The sequence below is a fragment of the Littorina saxatilis genome, linkage group LG8 (assembly GCF_037325665.1).
Source record: "Littorina saxatilis isolate snail1 linkage group LG8, US_GU_Lsax_2.0, whole genome shotgun sequence".
NCBI lineage: Eukaryota > Metazoa > Mollusca > Gastropoda > Littorinimorpha > Littorinidae > Littorina > Littorina saxatilis.
Genome location: NC_090252.1, coordinates 52,566,090 through 52,584,181, shown reverse-complemented (window position 1 = coordinate 52,584,181; position 18,092 = coordinate 52,566,090). Strand labels below are relative to the sequence as shown.

The 18,092-nt window shown below is 43.0% G+C and overlaps 1 long non-coding RNA gene and 1 other non-coding gene across 2 annotated transcripts; both read left to right on the top strand.

Moving 5' to 3' along the window:
* Nucleotides 1–3,822: 3,822 nt before the first annotated feature.
* On the top strand, nucleotides 3,823–14,066 carry LOC138972370 (uncharacterized). The gene is made up of 3 exons (XR_011457580.1): nucleotides 3,823–3,936; nucleotides 9,124–9,255; nucleotides 13,744–14,066. It is a non-coding gene; the product is annotated as an uncharacterized lncRNA (long non-coding RNA).
* A 1,060-nt stretch (nucleotides 14,067–15,126) lies between these two features.
* Nucleotides 15,127–15,200, top strand: Trnar-gcg (transfer RNA arginine (anticodon GCG)). The gene has a single exon. It is a non-coding gene; the product is annotated as a tRNA-Arg (tRNA).
* Nucleotides 15,201–18,092: the final 2,892 nt, after the last annotated feature.

The window sequence follows — 18,092 nt, the reverse complement described above, 5'->3', positions numbered from 1 at the left end:
CCACCCCCCGCCCCCTTCCCCCCAAAGGCACGCTCCTCTTCCGTAAACTCCCCCCACCCCCCACCCCCACCCCCCCCCCCCGCCCCAAACAGACGCTCCTCTTCTGTACCCCCCCCCCCTCGAATGGCACGCTCGTCTTCTGTACCCCCCCCCCCCCCCTTCATGCCACTCTCCTTTTCTGTACGCCGCTCCACTCCTTAAAGCCACACTCCTCTTCTGTATTCCCCCCCCCCCCCCCCCGTCCTCCAAACAAACGCTCCTTTTCTGTACCCCCTATGTTCTACCCTCCCCCAATGGATTCGCTCCTCTTCTGTATTCTACCCTCCCCCAATGGCTCGCACCTCTTCTGTATTCTACCCTCCCCCAATGGCTCGCACCTCTTCTGTATTCTACCCTCCCCCAATGGCTCGCACCTCTTCTGTATTCTACCCTCCCCAAATGGCACTCTCTTCTTCTTAACTCCACCCCCCCCTCCAATGCCACGCTCCTCTTCTGTACCCCCCCCCCCCCCTCTAAAGGCACGCCCTTCTTCTGTACTCCTCCCTTACACACTGACACGCTGTACTCCCCCTCCTCCAATGGCACGGTGCTCTTCTGTACTCCCCTTCCCCCAATGCCACGCTCCTCTTCTGTACTCCCCCTCTCCCTAAAGGCACGCTCATCTTTTTTACTTCCTCCTCCCTCAATGGCACGGTCATCTCCTCTCCCCCCCCCCCCCTACCTAAAGGCACGCTCATCTTTTTACTCCCTCCTCCCCGAATGGCACGCTCCTCTTCTGTATTCTACCCTCCCCCAATGGCTCGCTCCTCTTCTATGTTCTACCCCCCTCCAATGGCACTCTCCTCTTCTTAACTCCCCCCCTCTAAAGGCACGCTCCTCTTCTGCACTCCCCCCCCTCTAAAGGCACGCCCTTCTTCTGTACTCCCCCCTTACACACTGACACGCTGTACTCCTGTACTCCCCTCCCCCAATGGCACGCTCCTCTCCTGTACTCCACCCCCCCTCCCTAAAGGCACGCTCATCTTTTTTACTCCCTCCTCCCTCAATGGCACGCTCATCTCCTCTACTCCACCCGCCCCCCCCCCCCCTCCCCCCTCCCTAAAAGCACGCTCATCTTTCTTACTCCCTCCTCCCTCAATGGCACGCTCCTCTCCTGTACTCCACCCCCCTCTCCCCCTCCCTAAAGGCACGCTCATTATTGCTTTTGACGCATGGAACGTCTGCCACACGTGAATGTGTTTGGCTGCTTTTCTCTTTTTCTTCGTGTTTCAAACCTAGCTAAATGCATCCTGTTTCTTACAGATTCACAAGTGTGCCCAACTAATCTTACGTGGACATGTAGGGATGGTGGATGTATCTGGAAAACCGCTCGCTGTGATGGGCATCGCAACTGTGATAGCGATGAGCACACCTGTAGTGTGTATACTGAGTTTGTTGCTCAGGAGACCATCTTAGATACTGGGTAACACCCGCAAATTGTTGGGGTGCCTCTGTAATTTTGCAATTTACTTCAATCACGCTTTCTGGTGTCTAAAATAGGCAGTGTGGGATCACTGTATATACATTCTAGTATTTAAAAATGACATTTGATTATGTGCAAAGTAAATCATTATTTTTATGATAGACGTAGAAACATTGGAAATAGGTGTCAAAATGGCGCTGAACAGCGGGACACAGAGTCCCCACGCATCTTTGTTGAAAGCTGAGGCAAAAATCATAGAGCTCTAAAACCGTAAAAGAGCACTTGAAGTTGTAAAGTAAGTACATTTTGAAGTAGGCATTAAAGAAAATGTTTTTTGACTTAGGGTATTCAAGAGAAGCGAAGGGGGAAAAAGTACATTCGTTCGTCACATTCGTGTACAGAGGGGGCCCTCTCACAATCATGAAGACACGTCACCTCACCTGTGTAAACTCATGCTATGTGGAAGTTGAAATCATGTGCAAAATGTCATACTTTCGATTAGTAATCTGCAGTAATGCGCAGATTAATAAATCATTGCACAGGACGCTTTTATCTGGCGGAACTTTCGCTTCGGTTCCGTATGTCACGAACGTGATCGCGGCCTATTTTTGACACTACCACGAGACGGGTTTCGAAAGCCTGTTCCAGTACGCACACATAGCATGCGAGAACGAGGTCAGCTATAAAAATAGCTCAGATCTGACCCGTATGGACTAGAAATTCGGATTGTAAACTGGGTCGTTTCCGGTTTCGTTCCTGTGACGAAACGTGGTCTGCACCGTTCTACTCTGTTTTATTTGCGTTTTGCGAAACTGCTGGACTTGCTGGAACCAAAATATGATCAGTAAATAATAATTCAATGTTGTATAAATAAGTTTCAATCAGTATTTGAAGCCGATGGCGCATATTGCTTGAAATAAGCGACGATTTTGAACATGACTGCCCTTCGGCACTGCAGCTTTCTGTGTTTCCAGTGTGACGAACGATGCACAATCGGATGCGTGTACGATTCATTGCTTGCTACCCTCAATAAATTTCATTGAATACTCAACAGTTCGTAGTTTGTGAAATGCTGATCAGAAGTTGATAAAACTTTATTTGGTTTGAATGGCGCGATGGTGAACAACCACTTGTATGGTGTTGGTCATCTTGGACTCGAAACTTTTGAATCGGCGCACTTCCTGTCGTTTCCAAAGTTACGAACAGGTAAACAGGCATGCAAAGTTTTCCCCCCAGCTGCCACTGAAGTTATATTTGATATGAATAACATTTGTAATAGTCGTTTAAGTTACATCAAAGAATAATAAACATGTGCATCGGATGATACAAATAATATTGACAATAGTTTCCACGTTACTTACACTATGACAAACAATATTGACAATAGTTTCCACATTACTTACACTATGGTGTCCCGTTACTTACATCATGTTTAATGCATGCACACTTCATCATTTATTCTTCCAAGAATGCAATTTCTCACAAAAGAAGCTTTTACTAGCCTTGTCCAAAGCAACAACAAATTAAATAGTTTCACCTTAGCCTACCCTTTCAGCTCATTTGACCGATATAACCTTGAACGGTTGAAAACGACGTTAAACACCAAATAAAGAAAGAAAGCTCATTTGACTGGCGATTGTAATGATGTAAGTAACGGTTTCCAGTTTTCGCGCAGATGTGTCAATTTCAATTGCAGGAATGTTCTTCTCTTTTTTTAACAAAACATCAATAGGGTCATATGCTTTATTCATAATCCACAATATAGCCCATTTGTTCTTCATCCTTTGTGAAAATAGTGCAAACTGGACACCATGTTACCAACATCATAAAAGTTGTCTTCATTTCTTTACCATCCTCTAGCGATGTAAGTACTGATAATTTTCACAAGATTTTTCGGTATCATATACACAGGGACCTGCTCTTTATTATATAAACCATTTCATCAGTTTTTCTGCAAATTTTTTTTAAAAACTTGTGTCTCACCCCTGTTACCCAGTATCTGAGATGGTCTCTGAGGCATTGGGTTAAGTAGAGTTGGGTTCTGTGTATATGTGTGTGTGTGTGTGTGTGTGTGTGTGTGTGTGTGTGTGTGTGTGTGTGTGTGTGTGAGTGAGTGTGCGTGCGTGCGTGCGCGCGTGCGCGCGTGCGTGCGTGCGTGCGTGGGTGCGTGTGCGTGTGCGTGTGCGTGCGAGAGACAGACAGAGACAGAGAGAAAGAGAAAGATGGGCGGAGCGGATTCGCAAACCATGACTTACAGTACAACGGTTTTTATCCTCTTTCAATTTGTTCAATTAATATTGTTTTACTCTTTTCCCACCTTAATTTCTGTTTACGATCTGAAACATTTGCAGACAGATTTGTTTGTAATCCGTCGTCGGGGAAGTGCAGTTATGACTACAAGTGTATCTGGGATATCAATCGCTGTAATGGAGCCCAGAACTGCCTTGATGGCACTGACGAAAGAGAGGAGTGTGGTATGTTGCAAACAGAGAGACAAGACAAGACAAAACAAATTCGTAACGGTCGTGGCAAACACAAACAGATTTTGTTTCACATCCAGCCATCCGTTTCTGATTGTATGTGAAATAACTTAACTCATTGTCTCCCAGGTACGGATATATCCGTACCCACTCATAATTATGGCTCTATATGACAAGGGACGGCTAAACAAAAAACGTGGTCAACATACGTGGGGTAGAAAGTGTTAAAAACACACAAACAAGAAACATTATTATCAAAGCATAATGAAATAACTTAAACAAAGAAAAACACTGTAAATGTCGGGGAGGTGGGGTGGGGTGGTAATCCTCTGTGAATTGAGCGATAGATTAAACATAACGACAACGGTGCAGGTAGTCACCATTCAGTACATACATAAGACATGTCATATATAATGTACTAGATGATTACCCGCTTCGCCGGGAAGAAGTAGAGCCGAATACCCGGCCGTCGCCGGGGACCCGGCTTTGCCGGGTGTACGCCGGCATCGCCGGCGCACGAAGGAAGGGAAATCTAAAAATAGTAACGTGCAGTGACCTTCTAAATATAGTAACGTACAAACGGGAATATGGATTGACGCCGGCGCACGAAGGAAGGGAGATCTAAAAATAGTAACGTGCAGTGAAAAACGAAAATCGGTTCAGCGCTGCGCGCTGAGAGCACGTGTTGAAATATCTCATCGATGAGGTTGTGTCCGGGGTCTCTGTGAATAAGCCCACCAAATTTGAAGCAGATCCATCGAGAACTTTGGCCGTGCATCGCGAAGACACAGACAGACAGATACACACACAGACACAAGTCGTATATATATATAGATTATACATACACAAAACCATCAGAAATATTATCAATTTTAGGTTAAGCGCGGGAGAACGAAATGTATTATAAATGAGAATTAAAATAATTATAAGTGTCTTTAAAAGTCTTGACATTCATGACATTTCTAAGACCACTTGGAGTGAATTCCAAAGATGTCTGTTTCTACTGTGCAAAGCGTTTTAGCGCTGTATGGCACGACATTTGTATGCGTAAGCTAAACTGTACATTTGACTTCCTTAATCCAACGGCCTTGATCTACTTTGACGATTGGGTATAAGAATAAGAATAAGAATAAGAATACTTTATTATCTCATAGAGAAATTCAGGCGTGGTACATAACAATAATACAAACAAGACATTGATTTTACATAAGACATATAGCACTATATAACAGGGCAGGTTATAAACACACCTCCCCCATACCTCTCTGGACATTCCTTGCATTGTGCTTACGCATTCAGACATGAACGCATCCATGTCTCACTTACACATCGCACACATGGACATTCTTATACGCTCAACTTACCCATTCACACATGGACATTCGACCACGCTCCACTTACACATTCTTATACGCTCCACTTACACATTCACACATGGGCATTTTTATATGCTCCACTTACACATTCCCACATGGACATTCGACTACGCCCACTTACACATTCCCACATGGACATCTTTAAAGCACTGCGCTTACATATTCTCGCACACCTACGCGTATAACGGACTATGGCTAAACATCATTGCAAAAAATCATAGCATACAATATATCACAGAAAATATACGGACGTACATAAAACCAATACATACACGTACATTACCACGGATTGCACTGGCAGAAGAGGGGCTGAGTCGGGTATGTGGATGTGTTTACATGTTGCCAAGAGTGATGGATTTGGGGATGAAGCTGTTTTTCAGCCTGAGTGTCCTAGCTTTGTGCGTGCGAAGTCTACGGCCATTTCTTTCTTTCTTTATTTGGTGTTTAACGTCGTTTGTCTACGGCCAGAGGGAAGGAGTTCATAGAGGTGGGCAAGGACATGGGACCTATCTGAAGCTATCCGCCTACTCTTTCTCACCACACGCTTTTCATACAGGGACTCCACACTTGCTTGCTGCCTGCCAATCACCTTGCCACTGACATTCACCATTCGCACTAAGACATTCCTGTTCTTCACACTCAGACCTCCATACCAGGACACAAAACCAAAAGTGATGACAGACTCGATGAAAGAGCGGTAGAAAGTTTGAAGGATAGAATGGTTCACATTCAACTTCCTAAGTTTCTGAAGGCAGTAGATGCGTGACTGACATTTTTTGTGTATGAGGGTGGTGTTTGCATTGAAGGACAGCTTATCATCGATAACTGTGCCAAGATACTTATATTCAGTCACACGCTCAACAGTCACACCATCAATCATCAGGTCAGGGACAGGGGCAGGGTTTCTTCTAAAGTATATCAGAAGTTCTTTGGTCTTTGTCACATTTAGGTCTAAAAAGTTGTCTTTACACCAGGCGTTGAAACGTTCTACTTCTGCAAAGTAAGTTGCGTCACTATTGGAGAGATCTTCTAGCGCTGTATCATCTGAATATTTGATAAGAAGGGTGGAGTCAGTGCCACTGCAGTCGTTAGTGTAGAGTGTGAACAGCACATGGGAGATAACTGTACCCTGTGGAGAGCCTATGGAGGTGGACCTAAGGGAAGAGAGAGCTGTCTGAAAGCGGACTGACTGGGTTCTGTTAACGAGAAAGTTGATAATCCACAGGATAAGCCTTGGAGTCACGCTGTAGCGGAGAAGTTTCTGGGCCATGAGGCAGGGTTGGATAGTGTTGAAGGCAGAAGAGAAGTCTATGAAAAGAATGCGTACAAAAGAGCCAGGTTTTTCTAAGTGTGTGTATGCGTTGTGTAAGAGTGTGAGTGTGGCGTCATCTGTGCATCTGTTCTGCTTGTATGCAAACTGGAAGGGATCCTGATGGGGCTTGACCTGATGGAGCAGTCTAAAGAGGACAATGCGCTCAAAGCACTTCATAACAATAGAGGTGAGAGCTACAGGGCGATAGTCATTCAGGGTTTTGGGCTTGTTGTTCTTGGGGACAGGGCTGATCGTAGAGTTTTTCCAGAGTCTAGGCACAGTGCAATCTTTCAGAGACCAACTAAACAAACGGCTAAAAACAACGGACAACTGACAGGCACATGATCTCAAAACTCGTCCACCGATGTTATCAGGACCAACTGCTTTCTTTACATTCAACTTGCTAAAAACCTTCTCAACAGTCTTGCCTTGAATTTCAAAGTCCTCCTCATCACCTGCCATATCTACCTTAAGCTGGGAAGTCACGCTGTCTAAATCATCCTTCAAATCATCTTTCTCGAATCTACAATAGAACTCGTTTAATTTCTCAGAAAATTCAACCTGTTCTTTCATCGGCATGCTATTGCTACTGGATTTTGATTTGGCCTGCCCTGACAAAGTTTTAAGTCCTTTCCATGCGTCTGCTAAGCTACCTGATTCAAACTGTGACTCTACTTTCTCTTTGTACTGTCTCTTCGCTTCCAAAATTTCTTTCCTCAATTTGTTCTGTACTACTTTCCTTTCTGCTCTGTCTCCAGTCTGAAATGCTACCTTTTTCTCGTTGAGTGTGGCTTTGAGAGACTTTGAAATCCAAGGTTTGTTGTTGGGGTACAATTTCACTGTCTTAGATGGGACAATCATATCCTCACAAAAATTGACATAGTCAGAAATCACTTCAGTAGCTTCGTCTACACTAACACTAGAATCAAGAAACATGTCCCAATCTGTACACTCAAAACATCCCTGCAACTGCTCTACGCTATCCTGAGACCACACCTTAACTGACTTCTTCACTACGGGTTCTGTCTGAATTTTGGGTTTGTAGGCTGGGACAAGAAATACACTATTGTGGTCTGAGTTACCTACGGGAGGGAGAACAAACGATCGGTAGGCCTTGGGGACGTTTCCATACACTAAGTCTATTGTCTTGTTCTTGCGGGTAGGGACAGTCACGTACTGGTGGAAAGTCGGTAGGTTCGTGCGTAAGTCACAGTCGTTGAAGTCACCTGCAATAAAGTTTGGGGCGTCAGGGGAGATAAGCTGCAACTCTCTGATCACATCTGCTATTTGGGCTGAGGCGTGGGAGGGGTTGGAGTGAGGGGGAGTGTAGATGACCGTAACAAAAATCTGACCAAACTCGCGGGGGAGATAACGGGGCCTAAAAGACACAGACAGTAAATCTAAATCCCGTGTGTTGAGCTGCTTTCTAACCGTTACGCTTGACTTGCTACACCACCGTTCATTGACATATAGGCCCACCCCACCACCCCACCGTTTCCCGCTAATCTTGCTGTCTCTATCTGTTCTAAAAGGCGCACCAAAACCTTCAATCGCAACACTGTCATCACTCACATCCTCATTCCACCAGGTTTCAGAAAAGCACACCAGACACGTATTCTTGTACTCGCTCGTCAATCGCACATTCGCTACCAGTTCCTCAAAGTTCATGTTGTCACTCTTGGGTCGGATAGATCGCACATTCGCCATGATCATCGATGGTAATGGGGGACAGTTCTTGTTTCTTCTCAGTCGTCTCATCACACCGCCTCTCTTTCCTCTCTTTCTCTTTTTCACACTGTTCTGACACTCGTCGTTCTGACACTCGTCGTATGTATGAAAACTAAATAAATAATGATGACGACCGGAAGTCCTGAGTCCTGACAGAAGAGCTGGGCGATGCAAACAGCTCGCTGATTAAAATTCTTCTGTACTCCCCCCCGCCCCCATAGTTTTGAGCAAATCATTGCCGGTGTTATTAATTTACAGTACAGCGAATGTCCCTTGAACTTTTTTAGGTCCAAATCTTCAGAAAACTCTCCAAAATGGCGGCTTAGACAATATATCTTTAACTCATTTGTACTCATAACTCAGGTTTCCAAGCTGAAATGCAATCCCATAGTCGGATATGACGTCAGCAAATATATCTATCCAAAAAATGAAGAAAACGTATGGGGATATCATACCCAAGAACTCTAATGTGGAGTTTCAGGAAGATCAGTCAAGTAGTTTTCCAGGAATCGCTTTATACAAACACACACACACACACACACACACACACACACACACACACCCACCCACACACATATGGATACACCACGACCCTGGTCTCGATTCCCCGTCTCTGTTAATACATGTTGTTAAAACTTGACTAAATGTAAAAAGAAGTGAAATATCGTTCAGTTTTAGTCATCGTTTTGATGGAATTATCTTACTGACACATGATGTAGAATTAGCCATTGACATATCTGCGCTCTCATTTCTTTTGCCCTTCAGAAAACTGGCATTGTGATACTTTTCCCGTGGCCTTGTGGACATGCAAACATGACAATACAGGCTGCATATTTAAGTCCCGTCGTTGTGATATGAAGATAGACTGTGACGATGGCAGTGACGAGCAACATTGCGGTATGCAACGTGCAATCTGTTTGTCTGCCTGTCGGTCTGTGTGTTGTGCCCTGTTGCATGTCTGTCTTTCTGTCTGTTTGTTGTGCCCTGTTGCATACATGTCTGTCTTTCTGTCTGTGTGTTGTGCCCTGTTGCATGTCTGTCTTTCTGTCTGTGTGTTGTGCCCCGTTGCATGTCTGTCTTTCTGTCTGTCTGTTGTGCCCTGTTGCATGTATGTCTTTCTGTATGTCTGTTGTGCCCTGTTGCATGTCTGTCTTTCTGTCTGTGTGTTGTGGCCTGTTGCATGTCTGTCTTTCTGTCTGCGTGTTGTGGCCTGTTGCATGTATGTCTTTATGTCTGTGTGTTGTGCCCTGTCTGCGTCCGTGAGTTTGAAAAAAAGAGGGGAGGGAGTCATCTGTCGGGTAGCGTGGTTCGAGGAAGGCGGGTAAGAAGGGAGGTATCTCTTATATTGGGTAGGGATACTGAGAGTGTGCTATTGATTGGACCTAAAGGGGGGTGGGGTGGGGTACACTGTAATGGGTGTCGCGGATACGAAAGAGTTATTGACATGAGTGTAAGGAGCAGCTCATATCCCCTTTCATACTGAAGTTGCAAATCACTATAAAAACAAGTCGCGTAAGGCAAAAATACAACATTTAGTCAAGTAGCTGTCGAACTCACAAAATGAAACTGAACGCAATGCAATTTTTCAGCAAGACCGTATACTCATAGCATCGTCAGTCCACCGCTCATGGCAAAGGCAGTGAAATTGACAAGAAGAGCGGGGTAGTAGTTGCGCTAAGAAGGATAGCACGCTTTTCTGTACCTCTCTTTGTTTTAACTTTCTGAGCGTGTTTTTAATCCAAACATATCATATCTATATGTTTTTGGAATCAGGAACCGACAAGGAATAGGATGAAACTGTTTTTAAATTGATTTCGACAATTTAATGTTGATAATAATTTTTATATATTTAATTTTCAGAGCTTGTTTTTAATCCAAATATAACATATTTATATGTTTTTGGAATCAGAAAATGATGGAAAATAAGATGAACGTAAATTTGGATCGTTTTATATATATATTTTTTTTTACAATGTTCAGATTTTTAATGACCAAAGTCATTAATTAATTTTTAAGCCACCAAGCTGAAATGCAATACCGAAGTCCGGGCTTTGTCGAACATTACTTGACCAAAATTTCAACCAATTTGGTTGAAAAATGAGGGCGTGACAGTGCCGCCTCAACTTTTACAAAAACCCGGATATGACCTCATCAAAGGTATTTATCGGAAAAAAGAATTTTTTTTTTCGGGGATATCAATCCCAGGAACTCTCATGTAAAATGTCATAAAGATCGGTCCAGTAGTTTGGTCTGAATCGCTCTACACGCACACACACACATACACCACGACCCTCGTTTCGATTCCTCCTTGATGTTAAAACATTTAGTCAAAACTTGACTAAATGTTGAATTCTGCGTCAAAGCTTACTGTTACTCAACACACAGTGCTGTTCACATATACACAGCTCTTTAACTGTATTCATGGGACGGTCTTCATTGACATGTACACAGCTCTTTAACTGTATTCATGGGACGGTCTTCATTGAAGAATACGAGTCAAAACTCTACCTTACATTTTCCAGGTTCTCGGACAGTCAATTTAATTTCTAAAGAAAAGACGAAAAGTTGGTTCCTCGCGACGGTTATTCACATAATTATGTAATGAGTAGATGACCAAGACGACACAAGAAAAGACGTGAACTATGACAAAGCTGTTACCCTTCCCCTCAGACGTAAATCCTAGATCCTTGAGTAGTAGGCTGCTTCTCCCAGTCTTGGAGTGCTGGTTAATGGTTAGGCCAAAAATAAGATATGTTGGTTTAGGGTAACGTGATAAAAAAAATTGGGTCGGAAGTTAGGCTTTTTAAAAAAACCAATTTATTTAGTTGACCTCATGATATTATGAAAACATCACAAACACCATTTGTGACCCTCCACCACGAAATGAGTCGCATGTCACCTCGCGCGGTTCTGCGCTATAAGTCCGGGGAGTGTCTGGTAACAGTGTGAGGGTCGCCTTAGTCACAGGCTTATAACTCAAACGGTTTTCGCTCTTTTATAAAACGGCTTTCACCACTGGATAGAGCATAAAAAACTATTTAGGAAAATGTTCAAAATATATGAAAATCATGCAAAGGTGACATGCGACTCATTCCGTGGTGGAGGGTCACATTTTGTCTCAAGCTCTTGAATTGTATTGAACGTTTATATTAGTTGTTACAAAGTGGTATTCGTTGGTTTTTTGGGTGTTTTTTATGAGAAATATACAACAGGTTAAGGGTCGGCGGGAAAACATAGGGTCAGTCGGGTTACCCTAAACCAATTTTTTCTGGTGCCTTACAGGCCTGGTAATGACTGCTATCCACTCCGCACTCGATGCACCTTTAACATACACTTGCCATACCTGTTCTTAAAACAATTTACAGTTTAACACACGTGTCCCGAACGATCGAAAACCGCAAAGTGGAAGACGTAGTTTGTCGTTCGATGTTTACCGACGCTGGCGACGATCTAGGAGTTTCAACGAATATAATAACACAACTACCGGCTAAATATTTCCAATGCGTAATTAAAAACAGTATAACAAGACACACATTCGAACTGTAATGCATGCACAAAATCACCGTATTCGATTTACCGAGCATTATATACCGATCAGTCCGATAATACCAAACGGAGAGTTAACAATGTAAACTCTTACCCAAACGGTGCCCGAAAATTGTTTGGGTTACCTCCCGTCTACACGGGACGATCGCCAGTTTCACGCCGGTGTAACACGAGAAAACTACTCCCACGAGATCTTTACTCCGGAGTAAAAATTTAGTACGAACAATTTACTCCCTTTACGAAAAAACTACTACCCCATAACACGAGAAAAGAACTTCCATCGACAGGTGTGTTCCAAGTCAACATGTTGGTCGATAATGTTACTCCCTTAGCGAATAAATAACGAATAAATTATTCCACCCTAATACGAGCAATCTACTGCCCACGCCAAGTAGTCCAGGCATCTTAGCCACTTTAGTGAAGGGAACGTTGAAGTGACAATGACTAGGTTTAAAATGTCCCTTATCAGAAAGTTCAACTTCAGTCCTTTGATGTTTATTAAACACATTTTCATATAAAGTTGGCGCTTCATATGGAAAAGTGGCTTTGAAATTGACCCTAATCCTTCTTTGGGCTCTGTAAATGTCGTTTGGGGCTATGGTTGTAAAACGGTATCTACTGGTCACCCCAATGTATAAACTGAAAACTCTTTCTGCACCAGAACACGCAGAAAGGATTGTATCTGCCTGATGTCTGATGCTTTTCAAAATCCCCAACCACTAACACCTTCAAAACGGACATTAACTGACACTGTTGTTTTTCCCTATATAATCCTTACTATTTTTCCGAGACGTCGTCGTGTTGTGTATTTAGCTTGCCACAACCTCATACATGGTCCTAAAAGTTAAAGTTGAAGAAAATACTAAAAATAAATGAACAAGCTGACGCAGTGTCATTCGCACCTTGAATCCCCCCATGGGAACATACTAAAGTCTGGTTCCAAATAGGCTCAATTTCCTTCTATTTCTTTGTATTTCTGCCTCGTAGGGGTAGGGGTGTTCAAACCAAAGGCACCTTTAAACCAAAATTCAAATCACACATCTTACAATACTAAGACACTCAGCAGTGAAAGGGTGTCTGCTGGTAAAAAATTCCAAACAATCCTAAAAGTACTTCACTACTAAACGTGCTTTTAAAAAGAGCCGTTATTTTTCCCTCTATAATCAGTATTGTGTTTTCTGCGAACATGTAGTCTATTTAGATGGTTGTCATGTGCACATGAGTTGCTAAAGCGTTTTCAGTTGGGCATATGTCGAAAAGCAAAGCACAATAGCTGTTATTGTCGGCCTTTGACGTCACCCGGTTCAAAGAAGGCAAATCACTAATGTTTCATCAATACATAACCCATTAATCGGTGTCGGATGTCTTTAAGTGTTTGCTTCCCAAGCAGAAACTAGAGCCGTCACTTTTCTAACGTCATATCCGCTAAGCAATTACGTCATATAGACAAGAGGCGTAATATCCTACATTCGTGATATTCTTCAAGATAAGTAAACCAAAACCACAATAATAAAAACCAACAACAACGATAGTCTTTTTCCTGCGCTCGCTTTCGCAGATTGTTTAGAAGCTTGGATGCGACCATGAGACATGATGAAACCAAGTCGTTTTAGCATGTGCTTTTCTTGTTTCGTTGTTTGAAAAAACACATACATACTGTATAGCTTGAGACTGAACATTATATTGACCAAACTCTCTCACTCTTTAATACCATGTTTTGCCTGTTGAGTAATTAACACAAACATTTACAATAAAAACCAGACACTGTACCAGATTTAAACCCTGCGTATACCGATGGAACCCCACATTATCACAAAAGACGTTTTCTTTCACTTTCAGATACTCCACCAGCAGTGATTAAAAGCCTGACGCTCGACGGCCACAACGATACAATCACGGTCGATGGTGATGGCCAAAGAACACTAAACCTAACCTGCTTAGTGATAGCAGCAGGCAAAGACAAGATTATCATAACAAAAGAGAATGACGCATTATGGAACGTCACTTTCCCTTATGTTGATGTACATTATCGGAGATTGGGAGTTTGGACCGACGAGGCCGTGGTGATCTTGTCAGAAGTCACGTATCAAGACACGGGGATATACACCTGTACAGTGGGCAACGTATCAAAAAGCATTCAGCTGAATGTGACACGTAAGGAAGTATTTGAGACTGTGCCAAAAGGTCAGGTGTCATGTCTACTGTCCCGAATGACACACGATTGCTGACATTTCACCATTGCCAACAGAATAAACAAATAAGAAATAGGTAGAAAATGAATGTGAAAACTGACTTTAATTGTTGATCAGTATTTTCTATACCACTAACAAATAATCTACTTGCACATAGCTGTTTGGCAAATGTATGTTGCATGGGACACACTGACATGAAAGTGGAAGATGTTTTTCCCTCTAGAGAAACTACATATCAAGTTACACTTTTTGTGCTCTTCCATTCCAGTTGGCAATCAATTGTTAACGCATGTTATTAGAAAAAATAGAACGAAAACAGATTAGGCCAAAAAAACAAATTTGTCTGTTTCTGGTCACCCGACCGACCCTAAATTTCGGCGCCGACCCTAAACTTTTTTTTTCCAAACTCCAAAATTTTGGTTTTTTTGGTGGTGGTAAAGGACAGGGTGAGAAAATGAACAACAAAAACGTGTGAAAACGAAAGTCCGCTGACAATTTGTAAATGTGTTGAGTGTCTTGTCTCTATGTATAGTAAATCCAGTCTCTTTGCGCGATTTTTAAAGTTAGTTTTATTGGTCTACATTTGGGGGTAAAAAAAAAAAAAAAAAAAAAGTAAAAAAAAATAAAAATCCCGACCTACCGACCCTATTTTTTTTAGCCATGTTACCAGAAACAGACAAATTTTTTTTTGGCCTTAGATAGAATGAAAAATGTACTGGTGATGTCATTTGGGACATACTGACATGAAAACGTCACCTTTTGGCACAGTCTCATTTCTAAGTATGTTACCGTAAACAGACTTTTTTTTTTGGTTGGCCTTACCATCTGCAGATTTACCGCAGTCTTCATCACGTGAATCCCCAACAGAAGTCAGACTTTCGAACATAGAATATACGTATTCAAGCATGATACGTCTGTACGTCATCTGATTCCTAGCATATTGACGTAATGCTTAACATCCGGTTATCTCAAGTATTCTCCGTAATAGGCCTATATGTCCGTGTTTTTTTTAATGTTCTGTGATTATACCGGCCCCCGTGGCGCAGTGGTTAGCGCATCGGGCTGCGGGCCGGGAGGTCGTGGGTTCGAATCCCATCAGGGTCATGTTGGTTTTTCGGGCTACGGTCGGCTCCTACCCAGAGTGGAAGTGCTATGGTTCCTATGGGAAGGCTGGAATCACACAGCCGAGTGTCATTTACTTGACGAATGCGACTTTGAGGATGCTCAGGTTCTGCATACCTGACCAACACCGCAGGTGCGGCAGTTCTCGGGCCTGGTTGATGCCAGGATATATTATGACAGTAAGCGTAGAGTGCTGCCCTGTCACGTAGTCTCAAACCAAATTGGAAATCCATATCATCATCATTATAATCATCCTCATCTCATTAATCATCCAAAATTATAAAATGTCCTTGCTCTTGTGGCCCTTCATGCCCGGAGCTCTCATGGTGACCTTGGTCTCATTGTTCCTGTTCCATCCTTCCCTGAATAGTACTTCTGCTGTCAGTCTTCAACGTGTGACGTTCTGGGGGGTCCACGGTGGGACGTGGTGGCGGTCTGCTCTCTGGAGGGGACGCTCACTTAGTCTGACTCCGCGGCTTAGCAGTCAATGTCGTTAGTAGGAGGGCATAGTAGGTAGTGGGTTGAGTCCATTAGCTCGGGACAGACCCACTACTGAACACCGTCGAAGTGACTCAGCAGAAGTGCAGTGTCAACTTCCGAGGGTAGCCTACCGCAACGACCCGACATCCCTCCCTGGAGCGTCTGTAAAATCGACAGGTCTGGCAGCGGAACGAAATTCAGATGTGGATGGAGCAGCGAATGCAGGGACGGGGCGGCGTGAGAGAACACCGGAACAAGGAACAGGTGTAAGGAGAAAAAAAAATGTTCTGTGATTTCCGTGGATACATGCGAAAAAGGATATGCGCACGAAACTGTCGTCTGCCATCACCGACATGGACCATTCTGGTACTTGTTGCTGACAAAAACATGATTTTAAAACAGAATATAATGTCAGAATGGCAATATAAACGCTATTGCGTTTTCAGCGTAGCAATACTGATAGGGTCCGATATTTAGACTCGAAGAAGTATAATGCGGCTCGTCTTCGACTCGTCGGCATTATACTTGTCTCATCTAAATATCGGACCCTATTGCTACCTGAAAACACAATAGCAGTTATTGTCGGCCTTTGACGTCACATGGTTCAAAGAAGGGAAATCTAATGTGTAATCAATACATAACCCATCATTCGGTGTCGGATGTCTTTAAGTGTTTGCTTCCCAGCACTGACCCTTCCTCACTTTGCCAAGGTCTGTTAAGGTCTCTCCCTTACTCTACCGCCCTGATATGGCCCTTCGTGGTCGGCTGGGCGTTAAGCAAACAAACAACTCCCTTACTCTATCCGACACTGCCAAACATTCTGTTCCTTCAAATCAAACCTTAAAACACACTTCTTCACACAGTATTTTGATTAATTTTATTTCAACATGGTGCATTTTTGAATCAGGTGTTTGAATGTTTGAATGTTTTGCCTGTGTTAGTATGCTTGCAGCTTGTATTGATGTAGTGTTTCGTTGTTCACTTGTGTGCTGAATGCTGCTGCACATGCTTTTGCTTTGCTTTGTATGTATATGTTTGTTTATCATTGTAAAGCGCTTAGAGAATGAAAAGCGCTCTATAAATCTCCCATATTATTATTATTATTATTATTAGTAGTAGTAGTAGTATTATTATTATTATTATTAGTATTATTATTAAATGAATGTTAGCCTCCCAAGCAGAAACTAGAGCCGTCACTTTTCTAACGTCATATCCGCTAAGCAATTACGTCATATAGACAAGAGGCGTAATATCCTACATTCGTGATATTCTTCAAGATAAGTAAACCAAAACCACAATAATAAAAACCAACAACAACGATAGTCTTTTTCCTGCGCTCGCTTGGACAGATTGTTTAGAAGCTTGGATGCGACAATGAGACATGATGAAGCCAAGTCGTTTTAGCATGTGCTTTTCTTGTTTCGTTGTTTGAAGAAATACATACATACTGTATTACGTGAGACTGAACATATATTGACCAAACTCTCTCACTCTTTAATACCGTGTTTTGCCTGTTGAGTAATTAAAGGTCCAGACCATGCTTATTTAAAGGTTATTAGAACCACTAACCGATGACTAAAGGTTAGAGAAATGCACCTGAACATGCAAAAAATGTAAAGAAATTCACCGATTCGCAGCTGTATCATTGTGATTTAATTAAAAAGGTAACCGCCAAATTCGTCTGCTACACGAGACTTCGAAATGGCCGCCAGAAGACGAGAACCGGCTGTGACGTCATCTAGTGTCCGGAAACCGAAAGTTACAGCTTACACTCAAGTGGGCGTTTGCCTACATCGAGCATCAACAACTCGCCGAAGGAATGCGCACGGCTGCTGATAGCTATGAAGTATAGAAAAAAGGTTCAGGCATCAGTTGTCACCTTTTTCCGATGGGCTTACAACTTCTGCAGCAAGACTGATTAACTGGAAACGGTCAACACGGAGCGAGTTTTCGCGAGGAACAGGGTTGAGCTACGGTAGGGTCACTGCGCATGTCTGGGTTTTTTCTTCGCGGAAACGCTGTTGGGTTGTGTCCAGTCGCGTCCCTTGCAACAAGATGGCGACAAGCGCGTTACGGATTTACTGTTGTGGAGAGTTGATGGACGACGATGATGAACAAGCAGTACTGTTTTATTGTTGATGTGAATGTAATGCCAAAACATCGAACTATCGATTCGAACGTCAATGAAGAAGTGAGCGTGAACATCGAGCGCAAAACAGCCGGGTAAAAGTTCAGGGCGCTAAAGTACATTTGAGCCGAAATCGCACCCAAACTCCTGTTGACCTCATTTCTTCCCAAAATAAACATCACTGCTAAAATAAAATGCATTAAAACCAAGACAGTATCCAACCCAGTATCCTTAATTTTTGAAAGGCTAAGTGATTTACAACAAAT